Genomic DNA, 14,153 nt, shown 5'->3' with positions numbered 1-14,153 from the left:
CCTCAGTATTTGCGTCTCGGGAACTACTGGTCTGTTCAGCCTATATACATCGGACTTCCAATACAACTCAGAGTCCTGCCACGTGCAAAAGTTCGCTGATGACACAGCTATCGTGGGCTGCATTAGGAGTGGGCAGGAGGAGGAGTATAGGAACCTAATCAAGGACTTTGTTAAATGGTGCGACTCAAACCACCTACAACTGGACACCAGCAAAACCAAGGAACTGGTGGTGGATTTTTAGGAGACCCAGGCCCCCCCTGGACCCCGTGGTCATCAGAGGTGACTGTGTGCAGAGGGTGCAGACCTATAAATACCTGGGAGTGCAGCTGGATGATAAATTGGACTGGACTGCCAATACTGATACTCTGTGCAAGAGAGGACAGAGCCGACTATACTTCCTTAGAAGGCTGGCGTCCTTCAACATTTGCAATAAAATGCTGCAGATGTTATATCAGATGGTTGTGACAAGTGCCCCCTTCTACGCAGTGGTGTGCTGGGGAGGCAGCATAAAGAAGAAGGACGCCTCATGCCTGGATAAACTGGTGAGAAAGGCAGGCTGTATTGTAGGCATGGAGCTGGACAGTTTGACATCTGTGGCAGAGCGATGGGTGCTCAGCAGGCTCCTGTCAATCATGGAGAATCCATTGCATCCACTAAACAGTATCATCTCCAGACAGAGGAGCACCTTCAGCGACAGACTGCTGTTAATGTCCTGCTCCACTGACAGACTGAGGAGATCATTCCTCCCCCACACTATGCGGCTCTTCAATTCCACCCGGGGGGGGTAAACGTTAACATTATATAAAGTTATTGTCTGTTTTACCTGCATTTTTATCACTCTTTAATTGAATATTGTTTTTTATCAGTATGCTGCTGCTGGAGTATGTGAATTTCCCCTTGGGATTAATAAAGTATCTATCAATCATTTATTACTTGAAGCTAAATGCTACCATACAACATCCACAATCCAACATCTCTCACACATAAAAACTAGAGAAGTTTGACAAAAAAGAGGAGACATTTCAGTCCTTAAGCCTTGTTTAGTTGACTAACTGTTAAAATATCCTAATATGTTATATATTTTTTTAATTTTTAAGTTTTCATGGCATCTTATAATTAATCACTACTGGCATGTACAAGGAAGACTTTAACAGCTTCAAAAACTGGTACTCTAATATGGAAATATTTAAGAATTTAGCATCCTCAGTTGTTCCTGTTATAACTCAAGAAGGCCAGTAAGACATCTTCTAGATTTCTAATGACCTAAGTAGAATGAATGGTTGTCATAATGTTAATCTTTCTTAGTTCTATTTATGCTAATCAGTTTGGAACTGTTTGTTTCTTCATGTGTGCTTAAACAAATCTATGACTTATACGTTCATTCAATTATGTAATTAGTATCTGGTAAACTTTGTAATTGCATTTGCCTGTGAACTTGTAACAGTACTATGAAATGCAGATAGTGAAAAGCACCACAAAAATAAACTAAATTGATTTGAAAATTGTGCTATTTTTAAAACATTCTATAATCTACCAAGAAGGCATTTATAAATTAAAGTCAAAAGATGTGTGTGTTAAGTAAACAAGTGACTAATTCGGCCATACATCTGTGAGTGCGTAAGGAACCTTGCAAGAAAATGCAAGTGGCTGATTCAGAGAGTGTGAAAGGAATTAGCTAGATGAAGAAATACGATAAAGATGCAAGCAAATACATAATTTTGAGTCAGACAAAAAGGTTAAAATACTGGGGAAAATCAGAAATACAAAACATCCATCCATCCATTGTCCAACCCGCTGAATCCGAACACAGGGTCACGGTGGTCTGCTGGAGCAAATCCCAGCCAACACAGGGCACAAGGCAGGAATCAATCCCAGGCAGGGTGCCAACCCACCGCAGGACACACTCAAACACACCCACACACCAAGCACACACTAGGGCCAATTTAGAATCACCAATCCACCTAACCAGCATGTCTTTGGACTGTGGGAGGAAACCGGAGCGCCCGGAGGAAACCCACGCAGACACGGGGAGAACATGCAAACTCCACGCAGGGAGGACCCGTGAAGCGAATCCAGGTCCCCAGGTCTCCCAACTGCGAGGCAGCAGTGCTAAATACAAAACATCAGAGCCAAAAAAACTTTTTTGAAAAATTTAACTCAAAATTGACTGCAAAACTTACAGATTCTAATGGAGAGTCTTTCCCTAACCCCAAAATCTTTTTATTAAAGTTTTATCCCAAAACTAGGACACCATGACCACTGTGATGGTGTGTTAGGTAATCGAATAGCAGTGACATAATTTATAATGAAGTGGGTCACATGCCCAGCATTACAATATGGCCTTGATATCAAAACACATGTATAAATTGCAATAATGTGATGTTATTGTAATAACTGTAAAAATAATAACCATATGGAAAAACAGAAGTAGAATGTGTGACTTTTGTATAGCATGCTGCTAACCCAAAAAAGTTAAAATTTCTGAAAGTGTGTACATGTGAATGTGTTCTGTGATTAACACTAGAATTACCAAAGCCCACCTTAAATCCCTTCGCACCTCTCCATCAGCGTCTTTTGTTTTGTAAATGTGCCGATTAAGACAAGCAGCCTAATATTCCATCCCCCCACCGTGCAGAATGGGCACAAAGTTCTCCCAATTCCAGCCTTGATTATCTGGGAGTGAAGTGCTGGAGTTTTACAATGGAAATAGATTGTTATTTGGAACACATGCATTTCATGTGTGTTCCATTTCTACAATAATCTGTGTAAACACATCGTTAAAACAGAAACTTTTTCATATTTTAGTAATGAATGACAAAATGTAGACATAAACTATACAGTATAATGTGTGAAGCCTGAAGTCCTAAGATCAAATAAACACTTTCACAAAAGGCTCAAGAATGATACAGTTTCCGTGGTGCAGCGGCAAGAATTGCTGACTTGTAATCAAGAGTCCCCCGAGTCGATCCTAACTGCCTCGTATATTTACAGTTTTGAGTAGTGAGCTGCTTTTATTGTTAATATTATGCAATAAAAACATACATTTGATTTGCGTCTGTAACAGCAGGTGTAATTTATAGTACTTGTAAAAGTTAGCGTTTTTTTTTTTAATTTTTATTCTCTCAGTCACGATCACGATACATACTACACCCCCCCCCCCCCCCCCCCCGAAGGGATTTGATACTGTTAGTTTTTATTTGAAACTGGGAATAACTGTAGATGTGAGTGGTGTTTTGAGACAATTGAACTGGAAATTCTCTGATCTGGAGGGATAAAAGCTGACACACAAACGCTGGTGAATCTGCCTTATTCGTATCTCATTGTCACTTGATTTTTTTTATTCAGTTTTATTGAGTGTTCCTGCTCACGCTGAATTAGTATGTGCCTTATGGTCCATGATGTTAAAGCTGCACTGAAAAAAACAGAGACATAGGTATATATGATATTTGGAATTATTCATTTTATAACCTTTATAGTACATTTTGGAAAACATTGTGGCAGGGATGCAACATTATTCATTTTATTCATATTCATTTGCATACTTCTTGCATACCATATACAGTGGAACCTCGGTTCATGACCATAATTCGTTCCAAAACTCTGGTCGTAAACCAATTTGGTCGTGAACCAAAGCAATTTCCCCCATAGGATTGTATGTAAATACAATTAATCCATTCCAGACCATACGAACTGTATGTAAATATATATTTTTTAAAGTATTTAAGCACAAATATAGTTAATTAAACCATAGAATGCACAGTGTAATAGTAAACTAAATGTAAAAACATTGAATAACACTGAGAAAACCTTGAACAACAGAGAAAACTAACACTGCAATAGTTTGCGCTATAGCGCTACCAACCGCTGGCTAAAAACACTTTTTTTAATGAAAAAAATGAACATTTGAAAAAATCTGTAATTTAATAAACCACCAAGAAAAATAACATTGCAACAATGCACGCTACAAACCGATCGCTGTAAACAGAAGTGAAAACAAAATCAAGCCCAGTGCATTCTTTAACTGCCTTCCTACCTTATGCGTCCAGCCCCCTCTCTCTCTCGCGCTGCCTGCGTGTGTGTGTCTCTCTCTCTCTCCCGCTGCCTGTGTGTGTGTCTCTCTCTCTCGCGTGCCTGTGTGTGTGTGTCTCTCTCTCGTGTGTGTGTCGCGCTCTCTCTCTCTTGCTCGCTGCACAGGAAATGCACAGGGAGAGACTGAACATGTACAAACCGAAAGGGAAACTGGCTTGTTCATATACTGAGTGTGTGGTCGTGAACCAAGGCAAAAGTTTGGCGAACTTTTTGGTTGTAAACCGATTTGTACGTGTACCAAGATGTTCATGAACCGAGGTTCCACTGTATGTGACATTTTGAAGAAATGCCTTGTAACACATCTAGGGTTTGTTCCAGGCTTGTGTGTGATATTTCCAAGAAATTGTTCATTTTTTATTTTCCAGTCTTGATCAAGTGAGTTTAGAAAATTGATCAGTGTATAATGGTTAAATAAATTAAAACTGGAATAAATAAATTAATAAAATCAAGAGAAAGAATTTTACGTGCTGTGATTGACAATTTAAATAGAATGTTAGATCTTATTTGTAAATGTGCAATGAAATACTTAGTGGTATTATGTATTTGAATGTGAGGTATGAGTTAATTACTATGTCACTGAGCCTCTCAACGTTCAACATATGAGATAACTTATACCTTTGTATATAATCACTACAGTCACAGCGAGCATGCTGGCGATCTCTGCAACCACATCTCATTTACTTATTACAGTGCTGCCATCTACAGGATAGCCAGAAGAGCTTGCAGAAAATAGTGTTATAAATAGATGGTCCTTAGTTATGTTATCATGAAAAAGATATAAAGCTGCTGACATTTTGAAGAAAACTAGATTTGTTACAAGATGAATATTTTGAAAGATAAAGACTGGGATCGAGATAATGACAATCAAGTAGATGATGTGGAACCTGTAGGCTCTGTTATTGATGCAGACAGTTGCCCTGAATGCATTTCTTCATAACAAGACGTCCAAACTGTAATGACTTCCAGCACTACAAGGACATTTTGCATCCATTGAGTGCAAAAAGCCACCAGCTACCAAATGTGTTGTGTGCAACAAGTGTGGACAGCACAAAGACACATGTTATGTGTGTAGCATGTGTGCTTCTAAGCCTACACTCTGCATGGTGCCATGTTGCTGGTGAAGATAAAGTAATTAACAGTTTCTTTACATTTTTAATTGGATTTATTAACATTTTCAGAGGTTTGACATAGTTACTGTTGATAATAAAATCATTTCTTTCTAATACATTTATTGTATGTTTTAAGAGTATTGATAGAGTTCATTATTTATAGTATATTCATAGACCTATACTGCAGTGTCCTAATAATAAATGGTCCAGCAGACAATATGCTAATGGTAGTCAGACCTTATTTAGTTTTTTAATTTAATTTTCCAACTTATATTATAATTGTAAAAAACACAGATGAACAGATGTGAGTAGTATGGTAACTATAGGAAACTGAAAGTGAAAAATTAACTGCAAGGGTAATCCCACTTTATATTTTAGCTCTTGTTCATACAGTAATTCTGTTATGTTTGTTAAGCCTATTAAACTGATAACTAATGACAGCCATCAACACATTTAAAAAAAACAGTATGCCAATGCAAATAATTTAAAAAATTTTATTGTGTTTCTACTGAAAAATTCAAGTTATAAATTATAGGCCATTGTTTTAAAATCCTGTGGTAAGATTTTGGAGAGCTATGCCATAAAATCACAGCATAGTTTGGTTTAATAGAACTGTTCTGCATTAAAAGATTCTTTCATATACAATGTATTCATAGTACAGTTTATACATTTTTGTGTAAAATTGTTTGCATTTGAATACCAGCTTTGCATTGTTTGGCAAGTCCCAGTACTACTGAAATAAGTGTACTGTTGTTCTTCATGCCTGTTGTTTTGACTAAAATTTTGAAGGATTCAGATTATTCAGATACTTCCAATATTTCACTGGTATTATCAAGGAAAAAGTGCCGGAAATTTTGAAAATGTCTTTCAGATGTCTTCAGCATATTTGCAGAAGTGTGTACAATTTGTGTATGTGAATTTATGAACATATGGTAACATTCAGGTCTACAATTAGTATTCACTTGCAAAAGCCATATAATTTGCATTTATGTGTTATGACTTTAAACAAATGCTATTCATTTTATTTCCTTGTATTATATGTCTTTTTACCCAAAAGAATTTTATTAAAACAGAAATGTCTTTTATTGTACCAGAGCTGACCCAGCACTGACTAAGGTGCCAGAGAGTCTGAGTCTGAAGCCATGTTTAGAAAGCACTGGTACTTTTAGTTCCAGTTTTAATTTGCAAGGGTTTCCTGTATATCTTTTCAATGGTCAGATTTCCTACAGTGTTTGACATATTATGTTTATCACCAATATCTGATTCAATACTTTCCTCTTTTGCTTTGTTAAAATATGATATTGCATCTCGCTTTTAAATTATTTTCAGAAGAGTTAATATATCTCCTAAATGCAAATACATTGATCTTTCAACAAATATAACAATATCAGGGTATAATGTCTAAACTGTATATACACAATAATCAAATTAGAGCAACATATCTTTTTCAGATTGACATGTCCAAAGCCTTGAATACATACAATATACTGTATAAATAATATACACAATTGTGCAGAATAATAAAGGAATTGTTACTAATCTAGTCTAAAAATAATAAATTAGTTGGGACTGGTGTTAGGTTGCGTGCTAGTTATTCAAAATAAGTCCAGTTGTTTTATAACAACTGTCATCATACTGTAGTAATTATCGTCCCATTAACAATAAGCTCCATTTACTTCTACATTAACTGAAAAAAGCTTCAGATGAGCAATTGCTGATGTATAAAAGAATTTTAAATGTAAATTTATTGAATATATGTTGCTAGTTAGATTACAGCAAATTGACTAAAACTGCTGAAATGGAAAATAAAAACTTGAGACCTTCTATTCATATTGTAACAAAGCTTTAAAGCAAGCGCACACAGTAGTAGTTGGTTTTAATTAAACTCAGCACCATGTTTCCAATATACTGATTATTCTATGATTAAGTGAACATTCCTGTGGTTGGTAACCCATATATTCTTCCCTTGACTTATCCAGATGTTGTACTGCACTTTATAAATCAGCTCAATTTAAATTATGTTGTAAGGCTGCTATTAAATGCATCTTAAATGAATGAGATCTTTGTCTCTTGCATTGTTTTGATTAGCTGAGTAGTAAGAAAGAAAATTGGCTGTATAAGATATCCGTGATGATTTTGCACATCTAATAAACTTTTTTTAAAAGTCAGTTTTTTTTTCTTCTTTATGTGAAAGTATTTTTAAAGTGAAAAGAAAGAATAAAACTAACCAAATGTTAACATTACTGACTAATAACATTAATTCCATTAAAAACATTAGTAATTCTAAATAAAAAGTGAGAAAGCAGGCAACTGTAACGGATGTACAGTAATAGTACAGTCTAGATTTTGCCTATGTTTTTTTTCACACTAAGTTATCTGCCAGCCTGCCTTTAGTGACGCATTAATTTTACACAGTAAGTACTACATAACATAGTTAATCAATTTTGTTTGGAATTAATGTAGGCAGGGGTTTGGCTTCTTATTCTCCATTGCAAGCTGACTTATCTTAATAATAACTGCATCATTACATAAAATTTGTATTCATAATGCCTAACATATAATATTCTGAAACTTGCTTACTTCAATTTAGGGTACAGGGATTGCAGTCTCCTCTGGCAGCATGGCCACAAAGCAAGAACCAATTGAGGATGGGGCACCAGCTCATCACAGTGCCTATTCAATCAAACACTCACACGCACATAAGGTCAATTTAGAATTACCATTGAATGTAACACACAGTTGTTGATGCTGTGGTAGGGAAACCAAAGTACTTGACGATAAATCTACATAAATAGGGAAAATGTAAAAAAATGGACATTGATAGAGATTAAACACAGCAGTCAAACTAAGTGCTGCTACATTTAATAGAGTGTTTACTAGATTTATTTTAACTGTTTTTATAAATATACTGTAATTGGAATGGTGGTGCTTCTTCCTCATAATACAGAGACCGGGGTTCATATCCCAGATCCTCCCTGTGTGGAGTTTATATGTTCTCTTCAAGTCTTCCTCTGGGTGCTCAGGTTTTCACCCACAGTCCAAAGATATGCAGGTTAGGTGCACTGGTGATGTTACACTGACAATAGTGTGTGTGTCTGTGTTCACTGAGCTTAGCTTTGAGAAATTGGTGCCAGATGCACGTGTTTAAGAATGATCACAGAGTTGGTCTTCATAACCATGAAAATTCAGCTTTGTTATGGTTTGTAAGACAGAAATGGATATTAAATTACTTTCCTCTAATACTTTTAAAGAGGTTGTGTGTAGCTTGAGAGTAGCCTATACTATATCTAATTAGATTATATTTAGTAATTAATTGTGTTTGTAACACATTGAAATCCTTATTTAATTGTTTGCACAAACACTGTGTCAGTTCAAGAATACTTATGTCTAGGTGGCTCCTTTTCATAGACTTAAAAACAACTGATCAGTATTCTAATTTTCAAGTCAGTGATCACAAAACAAGTAATTGCTTATGAAATTATTATCTTTATTAAGTTTAGATTTACTTAAACTATTAATATGGTGAAAGGGCCAATTTACAAGAGAGTATTCTTCATCTTGATCATTCTGAGTCTGTTTTTCTTGAAATCCTTTTACATTAAAAATAATAATAATAATTGCATTTACAGTTAGGTCCATAAATATTTGGACAGAGACAACTTTTTTCTAATTTTGGTTCTGTACATTACCACAATGAATTTTAAATGAAACAACTCAGATGCAGTTGAAGTGCAGACTTTCAACTTTAATTCAGTGGGGTGAACAAAACGATTGCATAAAAATGTGAGGCAACTAAAGCATTTTTTTAACACAATCCCTTCATTTCAGGGGCTCAAAAGTAATTGGACAATTGACTCAATGACTATTTCATGGGCAGGTGTGGGCAAGTCCGTTGTTATGTTATGTTATGTCAATTAAGCAGATAAAAGGCCTGGAGTTGATTTGAGGTGAGGTGCGGTGCTTGCATGTGGAAGATTTTGCTGTGAACAGACAACATGCGGTCAAAGGAGCTCTTCATGCAGATGAAAGAAGCCATCCTTAAGCTGCAAAAACAGAAAAAACCTATCCGAGAAATTGCTACAATATTACGAGTGGCAAAATCTACAGTTTGGTACATCCTGAGAAAGAAAGCAAGCACTGGTGAACTCAGCAACGCAAAAAGACCTGGACGTCCATGGAAGACAAAAGTGGTGGATGATCACAGAATCATTTCCATGGTGAAGAGAAACCCCTTCACAACAGCCAACCAAGTGAACAACACTCTCCAGGGGGTAGGCATATCGATATCCAAGTCTACCATAAAGAGAAGACTGCATGAAAGTAAATACAGAGGGTGCACTGCAAGGTGCAAGCCACTCATAAGCCTCAAGAACAGAAAGGCTAGATTGGACTTTGCTAAAGAACATCTAAAAAAGCCAGCACAGTTCTGGAAAAACATTCTTTGGACAGATGAAACCAAGATCAACCTCTACCAGAATGATGGGAAGAAAAAAAGTATGGAGAAGGCGTGGAACTGCTCATTATCCAAAGCATACCACATCATCTGTAAAACACGGTGGAGGCAGTGTGATGGCTTGGGCGTGCATGGCTGCCAGTGGCACTGGGACACTAGTGTTTATTGATGATGTGACACAGGACAGAAGCAGCCGAATGAATTCTGAGGTGTTCAGAGACATACTGTCTGCTCAAAGCCAGCTAAATGAAGTCGAATTGATTGGGCGGCATTTCATGATACAGATGGGCAAAGACCCAAAACATACAGCCAAAGCAACCCAGGGGTTTATTAAAGCAAAGAAGTGGAAAATTCTTGAATGGCCAAGTCAGTTACCTGATCTTAACCGAATTGAGCATGCATTTCACTTGTTGAAGACTAAACTTCGGCCCACAAACAAACAGCAACTGAAAGCCGCTGCAGTAAAGGCCTGGCAGAGCATTAAAAAGGAGGAAACCCAGCATCTGGTGATGTCCATGAGTTCAAGACTTCAGGCTGTCATTGCCAGCAAAGGGTTTTCAGCCAAGTATTAGAAATGAACATTTTATTTTATTTCCAGTTATTTAATTTGTCCAATTACTTTTGAGCCCCTGAAATGAAGGGATTGTGTTAAAAAAATGCTTTAGTTGCCTCACATTTTTATGTAATCGTTTTGTTCACCCCACTGAATTAAAGCTGAAAGTCTGCACTTCAACTGCATCTGAGTTGTTTCATTTAAAATTCATTGTGGTAATGTACAGCAGTGCTCCGCAACCGGTGTGCCGCGGCACACTGGTGTGCCTTGAGCCGATACAGGTGTGACGCGGTCAAATAAGACAATTTTCTAACCAAATAATATTTCAACGGTCCTCCTTAGAAACACAATAACGAGAATACGTGCAATGAAATATTCGCGTAAATAGCCTTTTAAAGGTTTCATAATTTTATGTGTCATTTCTCTGAAATAATAAATCCCATCGCCTGTCGCCTACGACGTAGGCCCTACGTAGTCGCCAGACAACTCCGTAGTATGCTTTGATAGGCAGATCGCTCCGTGCCCTCACCTAGATTCAATTCAAGCTGACGTATTAGTCGTGCTACGTCGCATTCACTCGTCTTGCGACAGTAGTTATCATTCATTACTATTAGTTGTGTTGCTGAATTGTGTATGGTTAACGTTCTTCGTGTGATTCATATTTAGTTTTATACCCCTTTAAATATGGATAAATTTTTACGTGGAAAAGATTCGTCTTCACGTACAGATGATGAAGAACCCAGCACAAGTGTTGCAAAAAAAACCCAAAGAAGATTGTGAAAAGGAAGTACAACGAAGACTACATTCGATACGGATTCTCGTGGTGTGGTGACGAAACGGCTCCAATGCCACAATGCATCATTTGCGGCGATCAGCTATCAAACGAGGCAATGGCACCCAGTAAACTAAATCGCCAGCTAAATTCAAACCATCCCAGTTACGCCAAAAAAGACAAACAACTCTTGTGTTAATTAAAAATGATAAGCGGTCATGCTTAAAAGATCTTGACCAAGAACTTCGGGTTGCGCTGTCAAATATTGAGCCGAATATAAAACTTTTGTGTTCATTGAAACAAGCGCAGGTATCACATTAATCAGTCATTATGTTATAATAATTATTAAGATTGCATAAAAGTTAATATAGTATAGTTTTTATGTATGTATACTTATAATAAATGTATACTTATAATAAAAAATGAAAATTTATTGTAATATTTGTGTATTAAATTCATATCTATATATCAGTGGCGTAGCTGGAGATCATGTTGCCCGGGGCGGTGAAAAATTTGACGCCCCAAAGCTGAAAGAAATTTTTTTTTTTGCGCCTCCTCAAGGAACAAAAAAAAAAAGAAAGTACCGTAGTTTGGAAGCCCTAAATAGCTGGCGCTCGGAGCGGAGCCCTCCCCCCCCCCTCCCCCCGCTATAGCGATGCCACTGCTATATATTTTAGCTTTTGATGTGCCGCGGAATTCTAGGAAGAACTTTGGTGTGTCGTAGGTGAGAAAAGGTTGCGGAGCACTGATGTACAGAACCAAAATTAGAAAAAAGTTGTCTCTGTCCAAATATTTATGGACCTAACTGTATATCACTTTTCTCACTACTCGGAAGTGCTTTTCATAGTGAGTGGGAAGTTACTTCAAGTACAGTTAATATTAACATCCACCTGCATAATGCAATGACAGCCATTTTTGTAGCAGTACACTCAGTACATAATAGTAATTAGGTGGTGAACTGGTAAGAGAGATAGCCAGTTAGAGTCAGGGGATGATTAGGGGGCCAGAATGACTAGGCCATGGAGGGCAATTTAGTCTGGTCATCGGGATGCACCCTGCTCTTTATGAAGGATGCTCAGGGATCTTTTATGATGATAGGATGGTGCCATTTTTACAGCACAGTGTCCCCATCACGTCACTGAGGCATTGGGATCCATGTTCAGGCCACAGGGTAAGTGCCCCGTGCTGGCCTCACCAACAATTCCTTCAGCAGCAACCCAAACTTTTCTTAGATGGTCTCTCATCCAAGTACTGGCTAGGCCCAAACATGCTTACCTTCAGGTGGATGAAGTCTTCTGAAGTGCACGTGCTACAAACTTAACCAAATGTTTGGTTCTTCTTTTTCACTCAAGGGACTCATTCTGAAAACACTTTCTTAGTTTTTCTGATCTTTACTCAGGATTCATAAGCATTATAATCATTCCATCTGCCACCATTTTTTGGTTGTTATTGGCACATTCTTTACTTAATAGGCTACAAGTCTCTCCACATCTGGCTCTTCCGTTTGTTTTTTTTCCTATTCATCTCTTTTCATGCACTTTGAAGAACCATTTTCTTCCTTATTGTATTCCCTGTTCTATTTTCTTCTGTTCATTTCATTTCAGTGTTCCATTATAACTTACAGTAGAGTGTTATGTGTTCCACTAATGCGGAAACATTGGACATATAACATAAATACAGAATGGTACAACAACACAGTGCAGCAGGTACAAACCAATAAATATAACAAGTGTGTTGTGTTTTTCATTAGCCTCAAAGATGTTATATTTAATGCTATTTTCTTTCTTTCTTTCTTCAGTATTACTGTATGTCAGCATATAAATGGAACAAGATAATAAGTCCACTGGTAAATTTAGGAAATTACTAGGCATATACAGTATCTGGAGCATGAAACATTATAACCATTTACAGCTACTAGATGTTTTAAAGGGTTAAATCATATTCTAAGTGTTCTATACATGAATTCCTTGTGTGAAATAGAAAGTCAGCATTACCTGGCTCACTGTCATTATATATTTTTTTTAACTAGCATTGTTCTTCTTTTGGCTGCTCCTGTTAAGGGTTGCCACAGTGGATCATTTATTTATTTATTTATTAAGCACTTTAAAAAACAACATCAAGGCTGACCAAAGTTTTGTACAATAAAACCCGACATATCAGACACACAATAACCAAAGGGTGAAAGAAACAGAAACACATAAACATATAAGAGCTGAAGGAATTCATAATAAAAACTACACAGATAGTCAACATATCATACTGGGTTAAAGGCCAGGGAGTAAAAGTGTGTTTTTAAATAGGATTTAAAGACAACAAGTGAAGGAGCCTGCCTAATGTGCAACGGCAAATCGTTCCAGAGTTTTGGAGCTGCAACTGAAAAAGCCTGATTACCTCGGAGTTTGCATCGAACACAAAAAAGCATCTGGTCTGCTGACCTGAGAGAGCGAGACGGTACATAAGGGTGCAGCAGTTCTGACAGACAAAATGGGGCACAGCCATTAAAGGATTTAAAAACAAATACAAGGATCTTAAAATGGATTCGAAAACGAACTGGAAGCCAATGAAGGGAAGCCAAAATCGGGGTAACATGCTCATGCTTGCTTGTGCCAGTTAAAAATCGAGCAGCAGCATTTTGCACCAGCTATAGGCGAGCAATGGAGGCCTGGCTAATTCCAAAAAGAAGCGCATTGCAGTAATCTAGATGAGAGGTTATAAAAGCATGTATCATTGTTTCAAGGTTGCGTTTGATTTTTGACAGCCGCCTCAACTGGAAAAAGCAAGACTTTTACCAATGCGTTCACATGACTATCAAGTTTTAAAGTAGAATCCATTTTCACACCTAACTTTTTGATCATGGATTTCTCAAATTGAGCCACAGTGGAAAGGTTGATGCAGGGGGTCCCGCTGGTGTCATTGGGTCTAAATAGCATGACTTTTGTCTTGTTCTCATTAAAATTTAGAAAATTTAAAGCCATCTAACTCCTTATGTCAATAAGGCAATAAAGCAGGGACTGGACAGAACACGGAACAGGGCAATTCAGAGGGAAATACACCTGACAGTCATCTGCATAAAGATGAAAGGAAATACTGTGTTTCCAGAAAATAGCGCCAAGCGGCAACAGGTACAAGGAGAACAGAAGAGGTCCCAGGATGGAGCCCTGTGGTACCCCCCAGGGG

Source organism: Erpetoichthys calabaricus, chromosome 6 (genome assembly GCF_900747795.2).
Source record: "Erpetoichthys calabaricus chromosome 6, fErpCal1.3, whole genome shotgun sequence".
NCBI lineage: Eukaryota > Metazoa > Chordata > Cladistia > Polypteriformes > Polypteridae > Erpetoichthys > Erpetoichthys calabaricus.
The sequence above is the reverse complement of the archived record's forward strand: the minus strand, read 5'-3'. Positions refer to the sequence as shown.